Source organism: Cupressus sempervirens, chromosome 11 (genome assembly GCF_028749045.1).
Source record: "Cupressus sempervirens isolate cs-2001-9-10 chromosome 11, ASM2874904v1, whole genome shotgun sequence".
NCBI lineage: Eukaryota > Viridiplantae > Streptophyta > Pinopsida > Cupressales > Cupressaceae > Cupressus > Cupressus sempervirens.
This window is the reverse complement of record NC_143128.1, coordinates 110386473-110410518: the sequence shown is the minus strand read 5'-3', so window position 1 is coordinate 110410518 and position 24046 is coordinate 110386473. Positions and strand designations below refer to the sequence as shown.

The window sequence follows — 24046 nt, the reverse complement described above, 5'->3', positions numbered from 1 at the left end:
CATCCTACGACTCAAATACTGAGGTTATACTCATGATATTCTAAAACAAATTCAAATTCTTGATCTCAAACAATGTTTAGGTATTCTTCCTATTTCCTCAAAGGTGGTAAACATAGAATATCAAAAGTTAATATTTTGAACTTTGAAACTAAAAATAATCTCATTTGGAAATATCAAGATCAAACAATAACTAAAAATAATAATCATCATCAGCTTCAAAGGAAATGCAAAAACATTAAGAAAAGACAACCCTATTTTTGAAATGTGGACCCACTTGAGGCCAACATGCACAATCAAAGAATGTGATTAATAAAATAATGTATGTGACAACAAGAATATTTCTCAATTGCTAGAAATTATAAAGATATTGCTGCCATAATAACACTGAGTGATACATGAGAAGAAGGAAAAATATTATTGATGGCGTATAAACTCTTCAATCACTTTATCTCAAAATTATCCAGCATAACTTTGAGTTCACACGAAGCCTTACCAATGATGTAGTGACTAGATACATATCTACAATAATCATTGGAAGTGTCAAAGTGGTGTGTAGGAAAGATACTCCTTGCAAAGACCTAAATGTTTCTATGTGATATCCCGACGGGTCATATTATTCCTTAGACTTGGCAATTAAAGGCATGTGAGACCTGAGGTGGGAAGTAGTAGATTGCAAACAATACATTGAGGATAGACAATGGGAGAAAGTTCACCTCAATGGTATTCACCAACTTTTCAAATGAACAAGGAATCCATCAGTTGTATATGACACCATGCACTCCATGATAGAATGGAGTGATCAAACACATAAGTAGGAAAATTGTTGAAATGGATAAGTGTATAATGCATATTCAAAATGTAACATACTGCTATTAGGTAGAAGCACTAAAAAGTACTATACACATTCTCAATTGATGTCCTAATGAGTGTTTGCAAAATACTACTCCTAAAGAGTTTGGAGAGGTCTTAAGCCTACCATTGATTATTTTTATATTTTTGGGTCTATTTCTTTTGCACTAGTTAAACATAACACTAAAGATAAACTAGATGTAAAAAGTTATAATTTCAACTTTGTTGTCTACAGTGAAAAATCAAAAGCATATTGCTTAATTGATGTAACTACAAATAAATTAGTTGTTAGTAGAGGTGTAATTTTTCATTAAAGAAAAGACATCTTACTTTGTAGAGTAGGCACCAAATTTGAATTTCATGTATTTAAGGATGTTTATCATAAGGGTGACTAAAATAATCTATAAGAATATTATGATATATGAGCAAGCCTAACTTTAAAAAATAAAGTGAACACTAGTTACCAATTGCCAAAATAGAAATCACCTTTAGATTACCCTCGTGACTTAAAAAAAGATTTTTTTTAAAAATATATATATCAAAATAGTTGCTAATGGATAGAAAATGACCATAAAACATTCTAATGCAACATTTACCAGTCAATCAAAGATAGATACCTTAACATCAACTTCATTCCATTTGGGTCATAAAGCATTGTTCTTAGGAGGAAAAGAAGTAGGTAAGTCATAGCATTGCACTACAAGCCGAATGCAATCCACTAGTGATAAATCTTAGCATTGGGGTCTCTCTCGACCAGAACAGATTTCACTGTTATTTGCAATAAATAAAAAATCGTAAATGGTGGAAATCTTCATTTCTCACAATTAAAAGGTTGGCATATTTTGCATTAAAAGAATGTGCATTGGGATATTTTTTTAGGGAAAATGTAGTATTTACTTCTAAAACATATCTATTTTAGTGTATATGTATTGTTATATGAAAACCCATTGTATAATGATATTAGGTGGGCATGGGAAAAAAATTACTATTATAGCCTGCTTCATGAAATCTTAAACTAAATAAAACATGGGTGTGTTCATTTTAGTTTTAAATGCTTCCATCTAAGACAATTAGACATCTCCTTTTGAGAATTCCTATAGACATACCAACAAAGCGCTTCAAATTTCTCTCTTTCAATTCTACTTCATTTCTGATTATCTACTATGTCATTAATGTGTTAATGATTTGTTACTTCCTATAACATTGTATGAAAGCTAGAGATTATTTAAGATTGAAGATTTTGATGACAAGAAAGGGAAGATTTGTATTTTTTATGGGAATAATTATCCTCAACTAGCTAGGTTTTGAACAAAACTTTCAAAAGTGAGGTTTTCTAGTCGACATATTCTTGAAAAGCTATTCACTGGTAGTTCCTACACAGTGTAGGTAATATCATATAATGATTTATATATTTTAAGTTACTAACATTATGTTTTTCTCAAAATTGGCCTCCAACACATTACTCATTGTACCTCCAATTGAAAGCATGGGATAGAATTTCACATAGATTTTTTTTTATTGCTAATCATTTTTCAATGAGGCTAAACAAGAAATATTTTGTCAATGAACTTGAGTAGATCTTGCAAGCAAGTTTATTTTAGGCATCATTAAAAGTTGACAATGTTATTAATCAATATATCTAATGTTAAAAACAAGGCATAATAGCCAATTGATCTTTAAAACCTCATAAAAGTACCATACCTGCAATTGCTTGTTGTAAACAATAACCCTACCCTACAACCTCACCAATCGATCCAATTGCACATGTTCAGATTGTTCAAGAGCCAATGCAAAAAAATATTCTAACTAAGGCTTCTAAACCCTTAAATAATATTTGGAAGTAAGATGATTGAGTTACAGAATGCATGGGACACAAGCAGTGCTAGCATCTACTAGAAATTTAAGAAACTTATCTTTTGTTTCCTTGCTAACAACCACACCTACCATCTCCACATTCTTAATGAGCTGACCCTTTCTCTAGAAAGTGTTTGGGCCTCCCAATGAAGTAGGGTTTTGCAAAGAAAGGAGATCAAATGCCAAAATCTTCACATGTGAGAGACACATAGGGTCTAAGCCTAATTCCCACATTGATCTACCTTCACCCAACAAAATCCCGTTTACTAAGATGGATAGTCATAAAATTTCATACACTAGCACTTCCAACAATGAGGTGCAATGTCTATGCTAGTAGTAGCATATGATGTATGATATTTTTTGACATTTTGAAAAAGGGTAGTCCATACTTGAAATTCAAAACAATCAATTATTCATATTCAAGCTAAATTGAAAATTGTGTAATCAAATACTCCATACACTTAATAATGAATTGATGCCTTTTAGCATCTCTATTTGAGTCCTTATCACAATCTACAATGAAAAACATCACAACATGAGAAATCTATCCATTATTGTATAATGGACAACATGTGTGTCCTTTAGAAAACAATATAATACTTTGCATACAATAGCATCATGGTGGTATTAATAGCACCAAACTCTCCTGTACAAGTAGTAGGCTATTAGCAAAAAAAATTCTAAGATGATGAGTGAATCTGTCAATTTACTTAAGTTTTATCAAAACAAACTCTAAATTGGATACACAGGTAGTCAAGCTATACCAGTTAGAGACCAAATCAATTTACTTAAGTTTTATCAAATATTGGGCCATTTGTATAATGATAATGATGAAATCAAGAATCGAAACAATTTTGTGACATTACTTTCTAGCCATGAAGCAATTTAACCAGTCTATTGTAAACTTTAAATTTCATAGCTTAATGAAGATAGGAAATTCAAAGCAAGAATTGAATAAAATCTTCTAACCCCCCAAGAGAATAGACAGTCAGTTACTACTATAGCTCTTCTTTATGACTCCACTCCCTTTAACTATTTCTTTCCTTTATTTTTTGTAGCTTTCATCATAAAACTTTAAAGTTTTTAATTGCTGAAGCTAAAATCAAGAATGAGATGATTGAAGTAAATTATAAATGTAAATGAATTTTGCATATTAAAATATGCAATATTTGATCTCTTATACCATATTTCTAGCTGGATTTAATGAAATTGAGAATTGTACCAAATTTCAAATAGGCATACAGATGTACATACAACACCTTTGAGAGCCTTGTAGTAACTATAGACCAAACTACCTTACATCCATGGGTGAACCCACAATAATGGGTTCCACTTCAGTGGGACGAACAAAAATGAAAAAAAATTCAAAATTTCAAAATTGAGTTTACCATATGTTCATGCGAACACACTTATTGTGTTCACGCGAACTTTTTTTTTTAATCATGTTCGCACGAACATATTTTGTATGTTCGTGCAAACATATGTGATATATATGTTCACGCAAAGATGATTTGCATGTTCGTGCAAACATAGGTTCACGCAAACATGGTAAACATGTTCGCGCGAACACCATGTTCGCACGAACATTCAAAATCATAAAAATTTTAACCTTTTTTTCTTTTTTTCTTTTTTTTCTCTTTTGACTGCCATAATTGTAGGAGAATGATCTCCTACTCTAAAATAAAAAAATGTCAAAATGTGCTTCTTGGAGCAAGCTTTCCAATGACTATAATTTTATTACATAATTTAATCATTAAGACTTTCAAATATGAGTTTAACTCATTATAGGTTCATTACTGATTGAACATCAACCGACTTTGACACCTCAAGAAAATTAGTAAATTAGGTCAAATTTTTTTTGAAAAATATGGAGGCACTGGCTTATTGAGATACCTTTCTATTAAAAAAAAAAAAAAATGGTTTATGATAAATTGACTTCAAATTATCTATGTCAAACAGAACGTATGTCTGAATTACGGTTCATGTCACTTCAAAACTTCATAAACTATACAATATTCAACAAAAATAAATCAAACCAAATGCAGACACTGGATATTGATGCTACAAATCCAACACAGAAAGAATTACTTCATTATCATTTCTAGAAAAAAAGTTACGTGTGTCAAACAGACTGTCACTTTTTAAAATATTGAATTTTATTATGTACCACTTTTTGGAGGAGATAAAAAAAATTGAGATAAATTAAAAAAAAAATTAGATTAAAAAATATGGTTACAAAGTAGGAAAAAATTACTCAAAATCACTAGTTTATGTCATCTTGAAATTATTTATAGTTTTGGAGATATAGTCACGTGAATGTGACGTTTGTTGCAAAAATATTGATTTCAGAGTCAAAATTGGTCAAAAAGTGCAACCCATTATTGTGGGATCACCCCCATTCATATTCAGCTTAACATTTATTCTCCAACCTAAGGGTTTGTCAATGAACAATGATCACTTATTTCTCTGTTAAAACTAATTGAAAACCAGTGCCACCAAACCAAGATGCTTTTGATTTACTATCTTAACATATTCAAGATAATGGATCTTAGAATCACCAGTGCATAGAATAGATACAACAAAATTGACTATCAAAAAATATAAATATGACTTATTTCAGCATATTTAAAGCATTGCTTACATAATCTCTTTATAGTATATTTGACTTATTTGTGAAGATTCATTTGCATAGCATGAAAGAGCATTGAGCCCTAACCATTATGGTTTTTGCGGGATTAGATTTCATTAATAATGAGGAAGATATCTATGTTTTGTGTAAGATTTTTGAAACCCTCACTAGTAACTAGTCAAAAATTCTAATATTATGGAATTTGATAGTAAACTCAATAATCTTTCATTTGGTTTTGAATTTGCATTCGGAAGTGGTTCCATGTGAGAATTTCATGATGTCCTAGTGGCTTAAAATAGTAAGATCCATGTATTCTAGTTGTAACAAGTCTTATTAGTAAAAAAAATACAATATAAGGGTTTGTGAAAAATGACAATAGGGTAATGAGGAAATGGAAAATTAAATGGGTGCTCTATACTCTTGGGTGGATGTTCCAATGAAGATAAACAATATAATTTACATGAAAACTTCAGCTTAGTTGTCTAAATATTGACAATAATTTTGGACCATTATTCTTTTGTAAAGTTTGATTCACCAATTCATTAATGATTATGAATTGGAAGGATTAAGGTTTCCTTATGTTGAATATTCCAAAAGTTACGATTAAATGAAATCCCATTAACATACTTTGAATGTTAATAGTGAATATTTATTCCTTGTTATAAGTAATCGACAATATTATGTTATTGTACTTCACTGTTGATTTCTCAAGGATATTGTAAGAGTTTGATAGTGCTTGATCCCCAAAGATATCTAATTCAACATTGGAGGTGTTATATAATGAAGATTATAATGTCATTATGATAATGAGTTTTCTGATTACCTTTATAGCAACAATGTAAGAATCTTGTTTGTTAGAATGGGTATTTGGACAAGGTATGTTAATAATGAAACTTTGCAATAGAGTAAAGGTTTTGTGTGTGTAGGTTGTAAGGATATTGGACAAGGTTCTTGGATTGATAAATATGTTTGAAACCATGAATGGAAAGAATGAGGTTTTATTGATAAGGTAAGATTTATTGATGATTAAGTATCCATAAAAGCATCAATCTAATCAACAAGTAAGTGCAAAAATAATGTACTCACAAGTTCAAATCTGATCAAGATCATTAATATACAACATAGAACAAGAGAGAAGAACATAATCAAATGAACAAGGGCATCCGATTCTAGTAAGGAAACAAGTAATCAACATTTAGAGACAATATAATCATCTGAAGGTAATCAATGTGAACGAACCTTGAAACTTGGAGATGTTTTTCTTTGCCAAGGAGAATGATGTATCCAACAAGTATATGGAGTGATGCTATTAAGAGTAAATTTCTACAGATCATGGCTTGTCTTGAAACCTAATGTATGTAGATTGAGATATTAATAAAGTCATATTGTTGCATATTGATGAATCTCTTCACTATCATTATAGTTTTTAATGGTTAGATTTGTGGTATTAATATTAGACTTTTAAAGTTCCATGCACTATATAAGCTAAATCATCAACTTAAGTGTATTTTGGGATCCACTGTATTTCATTTGGTTAAGTAGTTGTAGAGCTTTCCTATTTTATTGAAACAAACAACACTTGGATTTGGGAATCTCGAGGCCATTCTAAATGTAATATTTCCATAGGTTGAGGCCCCAATTACAGAGAAAGTGTGGGGGGGTGGGCATAATGTGTTTTTTGTATGGAGGGTTGTAGATGACCATTTGTTGTTGTCAAGATTATGAAACCTTGAAACTAACAAAAATTGCATGATTTAGAGCATGGGCTACTTTAATGAAATAGGTAACACTTCAAAATCTCAGGTGGGTCTAACACATTTTCATCTAAACAATAAACTCTTGAACTTACAAATAAAAAACTCACCTAGAGAAGAAAGCTTGTAATACCCCTCTTAGGCTACTGGAAAAACCCATCTGCTCGAACCCCATATAGTAGGAGATTTCTTCATTCAGTTGGTCAAACTGGTGTCAGCTTAGTCTAGAGTCTGGATCCATGTATGCTAGCACTCTTAAGGAATTGCTCATACACTTGAGATGCTAGTCCCTAATTTTTGATTGGAGGTTGCTCATTTCTTTAATGAAAATAGATGCCTTTTAAGTTTTTGAGTTTCTACACACAAGTAAACCATATATATCATTGTGATTGCATATAAAAAATGTATTTCTGATAAAATTAATAGAATGACATACCTCTTCTTCTTTTAAAAACTCTAATAAAACTTTAGGATCTAGATTGCTAGATTCTAATTCTTTGGGGATGTGCTTAAATGAAGGAGTCACAAGCCAGGGATCACTCAAGAAGTTGGATTTGGGTGAGACATGCTTCATGGGATTACCAGATAGCATTGGTCAATAGACCAAATTGGAAGAGTTGATAATAAACAAGCATTTTTTGAATTCCTTACTAGAAACACTTATGCAGCTTACTAACCTTCAATATCTAAATATTGAAGGGCGCCCTCTGACTGAGTTGACTATTCTATCAGGGTCCTTTTCTTCATCATTGTGCAGCCTCAGATGTATATCACTGGTGGGTTTAACTCTTGATAATTTATCAATCTCTCAACAATGTTGCCCCAGCCTCAAATATCTAGATGTGGGCTATAATCACCAATTAGAAGAGATCAAAACCCCTGAAACTAGGAAAGAATGTAGGAATATTTAATAGAGCTAATGTTTAATGAAACCCCTAAATTATATTATTTTTCTCTCTTTCAAAGGAAAACTAATGTTTAATGAAACACTCAAGACCAAGAAAGAAAAGATGATAAAAGACAATGACCTGGAGGGCTCCTCTGAACATTTTTTTGCATTTTAAGCTACCTAATAATAATCTTAGCTTCTTCTCTATGGAATTCATTACCATCTTTGACCCACTTATCAATTGTACCAGGCACATCTTTTTAAGTACACTTAAAAATATCTTCAAGAAAGCTTTTAAATGGTCCATCTCTTTCACCTTTAGCTGCTAGTAAAGAAGAATCAACTTGAGCTTCTCCTTTTGAGACCTCACCTTCTATATCCCATGACCACCATCTAATAGAAAGATCCATTAAATTTTGTCTCATTAAACAATCCAAGACCTCCTCCTATAGCGTTCAAGGGTTGATTCAACTTGAAAGGTGCCATAAAGGAAAAAAGCTTGTCTCCAAAATGGCTTTGATTATCATTGCCCTTGCCAACAATGAATTGGAAATGGGTAAAGAAATTTGCCAGAGCTTGAGAAGTTTTGTCCCAAAGCGGAACCCCTTTATTGTAAAGGAAAATTTCCTTTTTTTTGTTATGAACCCGAGTTGGTCAAAATTTCAACCAACTCAAGCATAAAACCCTAGTTTGGTCAAATTTTCATCCAACACGAGGATAAAAATTTAAAAAACATGAAATCATAGGGCAATATGGTCTTTGGTAAAAAATTTTGGTAGAAAAACCAGGGGAAATGTACTAGTGTTTCTTCTTTTGTTCCATGACTTCATATAGCCTTACTAAGTGGATCCCATTTTCTCCCTTTAGCGATTTGACTTATTCATTTAAAGTATTATTTCTCTCCAATAGATCTACTATTTTTGCATAAAATTCATAGGAACTACTTTCATCAAGTAGTTCTTTAATGGTTTGTTTCTTATATTGTGTATCACCCAGTTGAATCGATATATCTTTTCTTCTCTTCAAGGATTTCCTCAATGTCTCATTTGTAGATTTGACTTGATAAAATTCAAGATGAATACCAAGCTTCTAATTTTTAATGATCTTTTCTAGTTTATAGACTTTTATTTCCCTAACTCCCAAGTGGTTAAACTTTAGTTAAGAAAATGAAGCTGTGATACCAATTGTTGGAAATTCAATATGCAAAGTAAGATACTGAGGGGTGGGGGGTGAATTAGAATCTATAAAACTTTTCACACTTCAAACCTATTTTATCTCATCACATAAACTCTTATTGTAACATTAAACTCATATCAATGAAATCATTCACTTCAACATAATATTAGATCTAATTTCTAACTACATGAATGAAAACTCATAAACATATAACACATTAAGATAATGATTTGGTAATGTATTAACCCTCCAAGGTGAAGGTAAAATTGTGGTGGGGATGACACCCACAACATCTTCACTATGTCAAAAATAAAGTTATGCCTATTAGGGCTACAATATTTTTATCACTTCTAATGATATACCCTACGAGGGGTCTTCCCTATTAAAGGATAAAAGATCTATTAAGTCCTACCTTGATCAAAGGATTTTTACATCAAAACAAAGTGAGTACTCTATAAGGAGATTTACAAAAGCCTATTAAAACTAATTTATTAAGAGATTTAAACCTTGAAACACCTACTAGAATATCTAGTACCCAATCCTTCAGTTTGCACTTACAATGTCGATATTAGATCTACTCTATATAATATATTATTACCTTAATATGATTGATCTTTGATATCTCAGCTCAATACTTTTCAGTGCACTACTCAATCTCTTCTACCCTAATTTACCTCTATAATTTGAATGCAACTAGATTCTTAATCACATCTATGAACTCTCTTCACATATTCTCTCACATATGTGAACTAGGTCACATACCCTCCTTAAATAGTTGTTTGGGTGAACCTTCTAGATCCCAATCAACTATCTAGATCCATTTCTAGTGTTGTTTAGTCAATGTAATTTTCTGATTGGTGGATTTCCTTACCTATGGCTTAGTGATCCTCTTAGATATGTAATTAGTTCCTTGATTACCTCTTTGATTTGTAAAATATGCCTCCAACTTAGAAAAAATGGTTTACATAAGATTATGTGCCATTCTAAACAAAAATGCAAAATTGTCTTGCTCAACACTTATATCATATTAGTGCTTGTTATAAAATATTTTATCATGTTGTCCCTCATCCTTAACTTTTCTCTTCATATACTAAATTACCTAGCCTATGTAGCACTCAACTTCTACTACTTTCCCTGAAAAACACAACAATCACTAGAGTACTCAATGAGCTCTAGCTTTCTTACCAGTAACTACTGCTTGACATATAACTTAATATATACAAGTCTTCAATACATGACTCAACCTGTATAGGGTGGTTTAGTCATAGTGATGAATAAACAACCTTGCCTTGTGAATGACTAGAAGTGTTTGATAGTAATAGACAATTGGCCTAAGGGATCACCAAATTTATCTTCTTATTTCTCTTAGATACATCAAGGGTTAGTTGAGCTTGGAAAGAATATTCAACACTTTTAGGTGAATAATTATCAAAATTTTACAATTGAAATGTACTGAGTCTACCAACTAGACTATCCAAGGTTAGATCATTACCAGATGTACATCTCGACTCTCGTATTGTAAAAACTCTAATAACATAAATAGGAAGTAAAGTTCTCAATACCTTGCTTATCATAGTCTCTTCAAATATAATCCCTTCAAAACTTTAATAACATTCACCACCTCTTTAATTTGGCCACAATATTGTATAATGGTCTCATGTTATTTCATTCTCATATCATCAAATTTGCCTCTCAAGATTTCTTCCTTAGATCTCAATACATTTTTGTCTCCTTCATGGATTTGTGGTAACTTATCCCACATTTTCTTTGTAGTAGTACAAGCCTTCACATCATCAAATTCAACATAACTTAGGGTTGCTGCTAGTTGAATCATTATTTGGTTGTGTTCTGCTTGTCTTTCATTTGTTCAACTGTCATAGCTCTAGGTACCTTAATATATTAATTATCTAGGTAGTATGATGTAGAATATCCAATACCAGATGAGTGTAATCTCATCAAGTGTTTCCATGCTAGAAAGTTCTACTTGTTCAACTTGGGTACCTCTCTCTTGTAAATCTTGATCTTTAGCTATAAGTTTTTTCAAACTTTCCTTACAAACACATGAAGAGGTATTTTAGATTTTAGATTATTTTGATGCAAGTTATGCCCAACACACGAAGAGGTATCAAAACTTCAGAATTGAGTCACTTCAAAATAAACAATCATAGAAAATAACTACTTCAAAAATTATTAAAAAATACACAACTTTTTGATCTCACTCTTGCCTATCATCCTACTAAAGGCTCTTTCAAAATATTAAATTCAACTATATGTTTATTGAGTACACAAAAAAACTATGTTATATTTTCCAACCAAAAAAAAGAATAATTTTTTGTGCACACAGTGTTTTACCTTCTTAATCTTAACCATTTTTGAAAAACCTTAGTAGTTTAGAAACTAGATTCAAAGTAGTACAATTTTTGTATTTTACATATGTTCTCATTTTGAGTGCATGACCCTCAAATGGGTCTTCCAAGACCGATTTTACCTAATTTTAGAAAAAAAGTCTACTTGTACCCACCTTTTTGCACACCTTCTTGGTGCACATACCTAAGCATTGTGCTAGTGAGCTCCAACATTTTAGTGGTGATTTTTTTGGTTCCCCAAAAATATTTTAGAGAATGTAGGGATCTTAGGTTAGGGTCTTTTGGGTGTTCTTCCTCTTTCAATTACTACAGATGAAAAAGAGAATTTAATAATCTTTGGGAAGAATATCTCCAATTGGGCACTATTATTGGGGTTTTCTTTGAAACCCTAAATCTCCTTTGTATAAAGATGGAGTTTTGCTGGAAAAGAGGTTTGCATTTTCTTTTGAAACTAGAATCCCCTTTATATTATTAAAATTTAGTAAAAATCTACTCCAAAATGAAGAAAATTGGTCTTTAGATGAGGGGATGTCAAAAAAGAAGGAACTCTCATTTGGAGCTCAAAGAGGTCAAATTCTTGGAAAGAGGGGAACAAGAGCTTTGGATACATCAATGTTAGGAGGAGAGAAAGTTAAGGAATCCTATTTCTTGCATTAGAACTCAAAAAGGTCCTCTTAGCTTTAAAGCTAGATATTTGCATTGGCATGCATGTGGGTTTAAATTTTATTCCAAACTTTTAAAAGTTTCTTTTCATTTTTCCTTGAAGCTCTCTTTTTTATCCATGTTTAATCAAATTCACAATCTTCTTCAAACTCCTTGTCTAGACATTATTGTCATATTTAATCCTTTCTTCCAAGATCCATTTCATAATAGAAGCAATACCATATTGTTATCATTATCACCAAAAAAAATATAAAAGTGAATGACATAGAGCCTAGAAAATAAATTCTTCCTTTTCTGTAGAGAGGTAATGAATCTCATAAACATGAACCTCTTGTTGCCTATTACTGTAATGCTATATTAATTTTGATCTAAAGTTTACTTCTACATAAATCAAAGTTTCAAATATCTCTATATTAATAAAAAGTTCCACAGTAAAAGAATTTAATAGGCATTGTGTAATATTTTTGAAGGTCATTTAAATATGTGAATGAACAAGGGCTAAAGATCCCTGCAAACGAATGAATTTAAAAAAACAAAAAACAAAAATTGTTCAACTAGTTTCCTTGATGAAGTGCAGCTGGAAAAGGTACACGCTTACTTACATGGCCTTGATTTAATTTTGACCAAACAAGAGACAAAATAAGTTCCATAAGTAGAGGAGTCAAAATAAATAAAATAAGATATATATCAATTTTAAAATTGGTGAATGCAATTCAAAATTTCTTTATTTTATAACCCTACTTTGTAGATAATCCTTGCATTGTGGCCGAATCAAATACATATTATAGAGTTAGAATTCAACATTTTTCATTGATTCATATAACTCTAACCATTTTATCAATAAGAAAATAAAAATAATCATTTAGTTTTTAATTTGAGACTATTTCCTTGTACAGTTAATTTTGAGCTATGAGAGTGTATGAATAGCTTGTTCCAAATCCCTGATATGAAAAAATGTTAGAATAAGTTTGTAAATAAAAATAATTCTTCAATATAAATGTTTTCCATATTGTTGGAGAATTCAATTATAAGTTTACATGTTATATTTATTTTTGAAAGTGAAGATAGGGAGAGGGCCTTGAACTTGGAGAACCAATACAAAATGACAACACTACACTAGGCCATTACAACCAAGCAATAGGATAAAACATTAGAAACAAATGAAGTAACCTAAATATTCAATAAAATTTAGCAAAATCTACATGTTATAGTTTTCTTTGGCTTTAGCTACTAATGAGCTCTACAGTTCTACAGTTTTAGCAAAATGATATGGAAATCTCAACATGAAAATGGTATAATTGACTTTTTAACATTGCGTGAGAAAAAATGGGTCTTATACTCCAATGGTAAATTAATTAATTTTAGAGAGATAAATTACACACCATAAATATATTCTTATTTTAATGGATAGAAGGTTGGGTAACTTTGGGCAAAACAAGTTGAATATGCATATGAAGTATGAGTTTGATTTGGATGATTTCCATTTGTAACCATAATGTTATCTTAACTAAAGTATCATATCTACAGTTTTGTATGCATGACATGAAAGTTTGAGACTTGAGTAAAAAGGAACATCATTTTCATATGATCATTTGAGAGTCAAAGAAAGGTTACAAGAAAATTTTAGTCAGTATTATCAGTATGCTCTTTGTAGTAATTTTGTTGTTTTGTTGAAAAAAAATATTTACATTAACCTTCCTTATTATGCATAAACACATATATCATATAAATAAGAAAAATATTAATATAGATTAAAATAAGATACATTTTTTGGATTTTTTTTTTTTGCATAAATGCATTTGAGTTTGGAATAAAAAGGGAAGGATCGTGACCAGGTCAAATAAATAGAAATGAGTAACCCTTCCAATCTAGATGCCATAGAATAGAAACATTGCAACAAGAGGAATCTCAATAAAAAAAATTTTATGTGCCTTGAATTGGATCTATTGAATCTTCTCAATAAAAAATAGACGTAACTCAATAAAAAAAAGTATGTGCCCTGAATTTGATCTATTGGATCTTGTGAACAAAAAATAGAACTAACACATCTTATGCTAGAAACTAATCTATGAATATGGAAAAGGAGAAGAGCAATTGAAAATAGTCTAGAATTTATTCCGCGTTAGAGACAATGTTGGCTTATTAGTTGTCTTAGCTCCACTTAATGGTCTCCTACACTAGGTTTTACTTTGCTTTACGTCTCTTTCCACCTTATCTTAATTAGTGGTGGTTGTGTTTGAGTGGTATTCTTGGACTTATTACTAGTTTTGCAATCATTATTTGTTTCCATTGATAGTTAGACCCTTCTTTACTATAGGAAGTATCTAGAAAAAAGGGAAATAGAGAAATAAGATAATAACCTTTTATAAACATGGGTGATACTAAATATTGTTCATGGTTATATTTTATTCATTTGAGCATGGTGGGAATTAAAGAGAGCCAATTAATTTTCTCATTAAGAGCTTATAGTAATTTAGAGTAGTTTAGCACCAGTTCATTATCGCCCACTAGATCTAGGATTCCTCATTCCTAGTGTAGGCCTTGTTCCTATTAGTTATTTGTTGAGATCACCCATTAAATTCATTAATTAAGTGAATAATATTTGTAATTTTTGCTAACAATAAGAATGGAAAGAAACATGACAATAATTTTTATTATATAAACTTTTTAGAAAACACTACTAGGGAAATTGGACAATCATTCCTAACATAAGTAGGCTAAATACAAATTTCTAAAAATTAAAATATGTAATTATTTATATATCTCACTCAATTCCATGGAATTTTTAAGTTTTCAAAAAATTATTCCTCATATAGCTCCATTTATTGAGATTAAATATTTTCATGGTAGGGTTGTGAATTTCTCAATTACAAGTGCTCAAGTATTTTATAGTTGGGTTCTGTTAACAATAATTTAAAGACATATTTTATAATATTGTTATGATGAATTTTAATTCTGGATGTAAGATTAAACCTCCTCTAGACATTCATGAAGACCAATGTCCATTTTAATGAGGACAATTCAAATAAATGTTAACACTATAACAGAAGCATTTTATATTTTTCACTCTAGATTTTCATCCTTTATCAGGTATCTTTTGTAGCAAACTATTGTATCCTTTTTTGCATAGATTTCTTTAGCATTTTATGCTTCTTGAATGGGAAACAATGCTGACATCATCCATGCTTTGTGATTTCATCTCCTTTCTATGAACTATGGATTTCTCTATGTAGTTTAAGTTACTTATGAATTGATTTATCTCTATTTAAAAACTATATGAAATGTATTATTGCCTATTTATCTCACAAAATGATACATTTTCTCTTATAATACTATCTTATTAAAATAACTTTACCATATAATTGATCTAATTACTACTAGTGACGTATTCCATAGTTACAACATAAAATATCATTCCATGTAAACAAATAAATTGACATTTGAATTGACATAAGTAGCTTGCACTACATAAAAGTTGCATTTGACATCAATTTGTTGTTGGAAATATAAGAGGAGTAATTGAGAGGGGAGGGTGATTTAGTTACCACAAAATTAATTCTAGATCCCTTAAATGTCAATACAATTCAAAACATAAACTTAGCTAAAACTGTATTTTGTTGCAACTTGACAGACACACAGGCACTCAATTAACACTAGCAAAATGTTGTAACTTGACAAGCACTAAAATATCAACTATAACTTGATAATAACTGAATATTTAGATCTTAAGACGTTTAGTGTGATTAACCTTAAGTAACTTAGTTGCATACACATGAAAGACATAGCATAAACACAAATGACACCAAGATTTAATGTGGAAACCCAATTTGGGAAAAACCACCAATTGCAACTAGTTACTATTTTTCACTCTTCTAAAGTGAGTCCTATTAGGAGCCAACTCTGTTAAAGGCTACACAATAAAATTTTAGGTGTGACTCTATTATAGGATTTAGTTACCATGTTAGGAGTGGCCTTGTTAGAGACCTTCAAGACACTTCAAGTATAAATACCACCTTGTTAGAGGATTTACAAATAGCTATTAAGATAACTCTGTTAAGAGATTTAGGTCACTACTATAATGGTTAGAGAGTAACAATTATATGACCTAATTTCTAATGCAATTGTCTTTGTTGATTTTAGATCTCAATTCTGGCTTGAATTCTCGATCCTTCTTGATCAAATAAATCTTTACAGCCCAACAAGGATATTCTTATTATCCTTCCAATTTGCTTCCTCTAAGCATCTTCTTGTCTTCACACTTGTTCACATTCAATCCCATAATCTTGACCTTATACTTATATCATATACATTATTAAGTCGGCTCAAATAAAACTTAAAATAATTAATAGTCACCTCCTCATTCGACTAGAACCATCAAACAAATCCATTAAACTCAAAATGCCAAGACCATAAAATTCTTTGTTAGCCAACCCTACTCGGTAGACACTAATCAAAATTAATTTTCCTTCATTAACCTAGTGAGCTTGGTTAATACTGGTTTCATGCCAATATACTTTGTCTCCCAAGTGAACTTGGTAGACACTATCTTTTGTGAATTGTCTTTGGTAACCGAGTGAGTTTGGTTAACACTCGTTACCTTCCAACTTTCATTTGTCTCTCAAGTGAACTTGGTAGACATTTTCTTTTGAACTTGGAAAATATTGGAATACTCAATAGATATAGGAAACTATCTTCATCACTTGAGTGAGCTTGACAGATATTGACTGGTGAATGTGTGATGTTTTGTGTAACATCAAAGACAATATACAATTGATCAATTATTTTTAACATTTATGTCATCCAAGATAATATTTGTAATAGCTTCTATAGATAGAGAACACTAGACGATGAATTGATCAACTATAGATAATAAAAAATTTCTTTTTCTTTGAAATCCATGTCAGTTGTGTGGATTTTTAATGCATTAAATAATGTGTGCCCCTACATTTGAGGAAATGACTAAGTGTCACTATAGATTAATTTTTTGGGTTTAAAGTGTTATTCTTGGACTTTTTACTAGAGTTACACTAATTATTTGTCTCCATTTATAGTTCAACCCTTCTTTACTATAGCAAGTATCTAGAAAAAAGGGAAAGAGAGAAATAAGATAATAACCCTTTATAAACATGAGTGATACTAAATATTATTAGTTCTTGTTGTAGGCATACTAATGGATCCATTAAGTGGTATAATTAATTTTAACCAAATGTATTTTAGAATTAATTCATCCTTATAGTCTTTTCTAGATAGTCTTATCTATATTTTGATATTATTTGATAATTTAAAAAAAATTAAATTGTTATTTATTTGAACTTCTATTGACTCTAACTTAAGAAGGAGAGGAGAAAAAAACTCTAGAAACAACATTAGAAAATTACTAAAAAAAAATGAAATGATAACACTATACTTTAATCATTAAATATGAATTAATAAATGTGTTTTCCTTTTCTTTAGATCACTCACTACTTTTGGCATTAATAAGTATGTTTTCTTAGCTAGATCATTTTGTACTTTTCCTTTTACCAATTTTATGCTTTTCTTTTCTTTTATCACTGCTAATCTACATTCTCCAATTTCTATTCCTATTTCTTCTCTTGCATGTTATGATTTTAGCAGGTTATTTTTTGAAAGATACCAAGCTTGTTCCTTGAACAAGACACACAAATAATGAGCTCAGTGAATTTCTTAGAGGTGTAGAGGGTTTTTGATGTTTCTTGGTTTTGGGCAGTTAATTCTCAAAAACTTTGAAGAACATTGTATAGGAAATGTATTGATATGCCCTTGGATGTTTAAGGTATTGCTTTTTCTATTATATTGCTAATGGTTTTTCTTGGGTACATTATTTGGGTGGTTGATCTTGGTGAAGTTTATCCAACATTATACTATTAGACACTAAGGATTTTTTGGAGTTTGCACATAGGCATTGATTTTTGATATATCAATTAATATTTTTAACAACATATTTTGCAACTTTTAATAAGCTTGGTTTCTACCCTTTCTAGTTTTGTACCGAGTGATTCCTCATTGTGCTAGTGTAGTAGAGATTGTTTAGTTTTACATTTATCTTTAGTACAAATATATAACTCTTTTTCTTCTTGAGTAAATCTAAAGTTGCCTATGAAGTTAAATTTTTATTGCATTCCTAATTGTTGATAGTGCATTCTCAATTCAATGGGTAAATCCAACCTATTTATAATGCAACAAACTGTCTTAAATGCATCCTCACCACCATTGTTTGGTTGCTTATGTATTACTAAAGTACTGAAAGGAAAAGAGAGCATCCCATAAATTCATCTTAGATTAGTATGCACATCCTATACAAAATAGTTCCTTAAATAACTTCTAATAAGAAAATACAAGTGCATACTACTATGCCATAAAAGCAGAAACTGACATAGTTGATTTCCCACAATTAAAACCTTAAAGAAAAGTGATTGCAATTTACTAATCTAAATAAATTTCAGCAATTTTACAACATACAGATATATGTGGGGGAAACCTTTCCAAGTAAAAAAAACCCAGCCTCCAAATCATCAAGCTAATGTATTATTCAACAACAAGTTACACTACATTCTCAACCTTCACATAGAGATTTAAATCTTGCTCCATTCTAGAGAAAATCTGACAACATAACCCTATTCAAATAAATTCTCATCTCTCTCTCTATTCTCTACAACAATGCTTTGTACTTATGAAAAAATAATTTCTAAAGCGTCTACATTCAATGCATCTAAAAATTATTTTAGAAACTTCCTTATGCACAACCCTTGCATAAAAACAAAACAAAAGAGAATAAATCATCAAAAAATAGAAGCTTTCTATTTTTCTACTCCAAGTCTTTTCTTGTGGAAGAATTCAGCTTCATTTAGCAACTTTCCAAGAAAGCATAAATAAAGCAATAAATCATGGTAAGGCTGAGTCCCCTTATCCCAAAAATCTCCCACTTGATGAAGACCTTACAAGATTCAAACTGATGAAACTATATCATCACAGCCATCCATGAAACAACATAAATCATAACATATGCTCTCGTGCTCCAACTGAACACCTATCCAAATAACACAAGCATAAGATCCATGTGATAACAAAGGCTACACAACCTACCACCACTGCACCATGCTCATGAGCTACATAGAAGCATCAAAAGCATCAACTTCTTAGCCCAACAAAATTGTGAAGTCATCCTCTAGAAAACAAGATAAAACATCAGCTAGAACAACAACCAAACTAATTGGTCCAATCCAATCGATAAACCCATGAGATTGAAAATAGCATCCATGGTAAATGCTAACTCATCCAATCACCCATACCTCATACATCAAAGGTATTGAACACCCAAAAACTCATGCCAGCAACATAACCAACCCATAAACTGCAACCTCAAGCTCTATGTGCAAACTAGTTGATGAAGACCAAACACATGTACAAGAACTCCCACTACATGGGTAATGTCAAATCTAAAAAATCAATGGCATACTGAGTCTATTGATAACAACACAAAGAAAGTGAAACCATGTAGCACCAAGGACCATCCACAAAGATATGCAAATCCTATAGCAGAAACACTGCAAGAAACATCTCTCTTGTCCAATCTCCACAACTCTCCCATGTTCTCCATATCCAACAAAGAAAAAAGATAAAGGAGCCACCATGTCATCACCAAAAAAAATGAAGTACAAGTGATAACAAACAACCACGAAAGAGTGACCACATAGCTCCAAGAAATCTCAAAAAAAAAATTTATGTGAACCTAAACATCCAGGAAGATAACCAAGGCCAAAGAGGAAAAGTGCAAATCATAAACATGTAGCATGTCCTTCTACAAACACTTCTAAATGTCAACTGTGCCAAGCATGATCTCCTTCACAACCTCAAGAGAAAAGCCACAACAACATCCAAAACTGTTCAACCTCAAGAGATCAAACATAACATGATATCATGAATCTACATGGATGTAAGCCTCTCAAAGAAGATCAAACAACCCCATTTCCCATTTCAAGGAATTAGCCCACTACCATCTCCTATTTTCATCATAAATGAAAGTACACCTCAAGGAGATAATCATGTTATCCAACTCTCACAATGAATCCTCTAGAACCATCTAACTACAACTCAAGATCCACGATTATGAAAGAAAAGATAAAGCACCTAAAACTAACATTGGGCAATACCTTTCAAGTGATAAAATGTCGAGTAGACCAAGAGTGGGGAATGAGAATGCTCCACCAAGATATGCAAGTCACCTTGTGACTTATCCAAGAACAATTTCCTCATAGGTCTATATTGAACTCACATCCAACAAAGGTGTAGGCTCCTCAAACTTTCTATTGAAATCCCATCAAGAATATACATCTCAACAACATGTCTCTCATATCAAGAGAATTGTAGCCTCACCTAAGTCTTCAAGTATTCACAAGCACCTATAATCAATCAATCCATGCAAAACTCCATTGCCATGAAGTATCAAGAAAATGATCAAACTACTCAATACCAAGAAACTAAAATAAGATCAATGTCAAAGCTCCATCCATGGAATTAGGAACATAAAGATGACATCATGATTTAAACCATCTCCTCCAAAGAGATAACATGCTTCATCTAATCATATCAAATAATTGTATCATGTCACAACTCTAAACTACTAATAAAGAGAGAACCATGACATAAAAGCCACCATGATAACATATCAAATAAAAGAATAAACAACACCTCTACCAAGGACCCCTTGAATCCTAAAGATGTCAACATCTCCAATCACATGAAGATACCATCTCCAACTAGTGAACCAACAAATGTGAAAGACCCTTTTGTAGCAATAGGATCTAAGGCATCCTCCAACATCTACAACACTAAAGAAGATCATCCACCACCATACGATGGAAACATATAGTCACTACCAAAGCTCCCACTAAAATGTGATACCAAGCTCTCCAAGCATATGGCACACCATCCACCAAATCTAAAAATCATCCAGGCCCACACATGACACTAGGTGAAACCAAGATCTCCACACTAAGGAAATTCACCATGCTTTAGGACTCTATAACTAACTACCCAAGTACTCAAATATCATCAATAATCTCATCTCAAAGCAACCACACAAATGCAAAAGTGACCATAAACAAGCTCAGCTAACAAGTCTACACCAACACTGAATCAAATCTAGTGGATATAGATAGTCCACATCCAAGCTGTCCCACTACAATTAAATGGGTGGCCTACCCACCTGACTGCATAACTTGTAGATCAAATCATTGCAACATACAAACCCACTATCACATTAGTAACATATACAAATGAGATCAAAGAGAATAATCATGTAGACAACATGAATCAAGCACTAGATCAAGCAAAAATATGATTTGCCAATTATGTCCACATCAAGCACCATCATCTAGGAATCCAACAAAGCATCACCACAGAAATACTGAGTGACTAATCACATACCAACATCTCCGTGTAGAGAAAGAAAAACACCTCCTCTCACCATGCACAAAGAATGCATGCATGTAGAACTACAACTATCTCATTTGGTACCACTCCAAAGGAACAAGAGTCCAAAAAATAGCTCTTCAGTAGATCCACAAAAAACCACAAGTTTTTTATTTCAGCATGCAAAACCTACAAAAACATTGTGTTTAAGAACACCCATTCACATCCACACCCACTTCTCATCTAGAAGACTCAAAGTTTGAAAAAATATACCAAACAACTGAACCCAAAATAATGGATTATCATATATGAACATCATAATAGATTTTTTAATAAGGAAAATCTATAAACCCCTTCGATCCAATGGACAAGAATCCAAGCCATGCATGTATAAACATCCAAGAGGAGAACATAGTATTGGAACTCTAGGCCACTTGTAGACCAATCCCACAACCACTACCAGTACATGCATCTAGGAGAGATAGGCTATCCAGAAGCTTCCAGATCATCCAATGATCAACTCCATAGCCTCTATGCATTTCGAGTAACAAAATAGACACCTTCAAATACCCATGCATCAAGAGTTATTCTGATGTCAACCAAGAGCTCTAGATCAATGTCATTTCAACATGACCAACTCTATTTTCTCTGTCTTCACCATCCTTTAAGAAATGTTTGCTGTCTCTTGAAAGAATAAATCAATTGCAAGACTTCCACTTATCAAATGATTAATTATTAGTCAATTTCTTCAAAATGAACTTCTTCAAGCTTTGCAAGCTAAGAAATCTTAATAGAAGAAATACCCAGAACCATAAACTTTATGAATCCTCACATGCAAGAAAGATGCAATTCACAAAATTGAGCTTTGATAGCAATTGAAGGGAAAAGAGAGCATCCTAGAAATTCATCTGAAATCAGTATGCACTGTAGACACCTAAAAATCCTTTAGAAAATAAAGTATTTTTATTTTCTGAAAAAGTTCCGATGACATAATCATTTATTAATTAATTAATTAATTAATTTTTATGCCATTAAATCCCTTTATCTTAATTAAAAATATTTAATTAAGGAATCCCTCCCAAAAATGTTTAAATCTTATTTAAACATTATTTCCTTATTTATTATTATTTAATTAATAAATTGACCAAAAATCCTTTAGAAAATAAAGTATTTTTATTTTCTGAAAAATTCTTGATGACATCATCATTTATTAATTAATTATTTATTTATTTTTATGCCATTAAATCCCTTTATCTTAATTAAAAATATTTAATTAAGAAATCCCTCCCAAAAATGTTTAAATCTTATTTAAACATTATTTCTTTATTTATTAATTATTTAATTAATAAATTGACCAAAAAACCCAAAATAAATAAATAAATTATTATTTGCCCAAAACTTGGCCAATTTCCTTAAGACCACTAACCTCTTCCAAAATCTTCTAATCCTTCTTTAATTTTAATTAAAGGCTAATCCCGTCATTTCCTACCCCTAATCCCAACTCAAAATATTTAATCAAGATTAAATATTAATCCTCATGTTTATTAAAAATATTTTAATAAATATCTCCTCAACCCAAACCCTTGAAATAAATAAAACTTTATTTATTTCATAAAATCTTATCCTAGGAAGTTCTAGACTCTTCTAGAAAGTCTTCATCCTCATCCAAAGCCTAGACTCTTCTAGAAGATGTCTTTAACCCTAATCCTGATCCCCTCCTAACCTTGTCACATTCCCTAAAAATGGGTTAAGACTTGCTAACTCAAGCCAAAGTTAACAAATATCTCCTCCTTCACCCACCCTCATTAATTGAAATCCACTTGCCATCCACTTGCCTAGTCCTAAGCCATCTCTAACCCTTCCTCTAATCATTTTTACAACCCTAAGCAAGCTTAAAACCTCCCTAAACCCTCAAATTTGAATTTCATGGTATCTCTCACAAATATCTTCAACCACAAAACTTTATAAAGCCCACAAAGTCATAAATGTTCTTACAAAGCACTTATGAAGGGTCTTTATGAAGATTTTATCCCTTGAGCCTCCTTTGTTGACTCATCCTTCCCCTTTCCTCCATCCTCTCACCATGTGACATGTGTCACTCCTTGATTGGTTGTAAGGAAGCACAATCCATGTGCTCTCCTCTCATGCAATCTAAGCCCTCCATGAGCTTTTTCCCATCCTTGCATCTTAGCCCTCAATCCCTCAAGCCTCTTGCCTATAAATTGGATCCTTCCCCTTTGCAAAATAACACAATCCATGAAGTAAAGTTATAATGCTATTTTGAGAGCCAAATCCATACTAAAGCCATCTATCCACACCAAAAATCCACAATCATCCATTGAAGCCTTTGGAAGCATATTGAGCATACATCCTATCCATTTAGATAAAGCCACTCAACAAGAGAGCTTCTCATTGAGAGAGCCCATTAATGGCT

The 24046-nt window shown here is 31.6% G+C and overlaps 1 pseudogene; it reads right to left on the bottom strand.

Moving 5' to 3' along the window:
* Positions 1 to 1493: 1493 nt before the first annotated feature.
* On the bottom strand, positions 1494 to 2949 carry LOC149528472 (CST complex subunit STN1-like; annotated as a pseudogene).
* Between the last annotated feature and the right edge of the window lie 21097 nt (positions 2950 to 24046).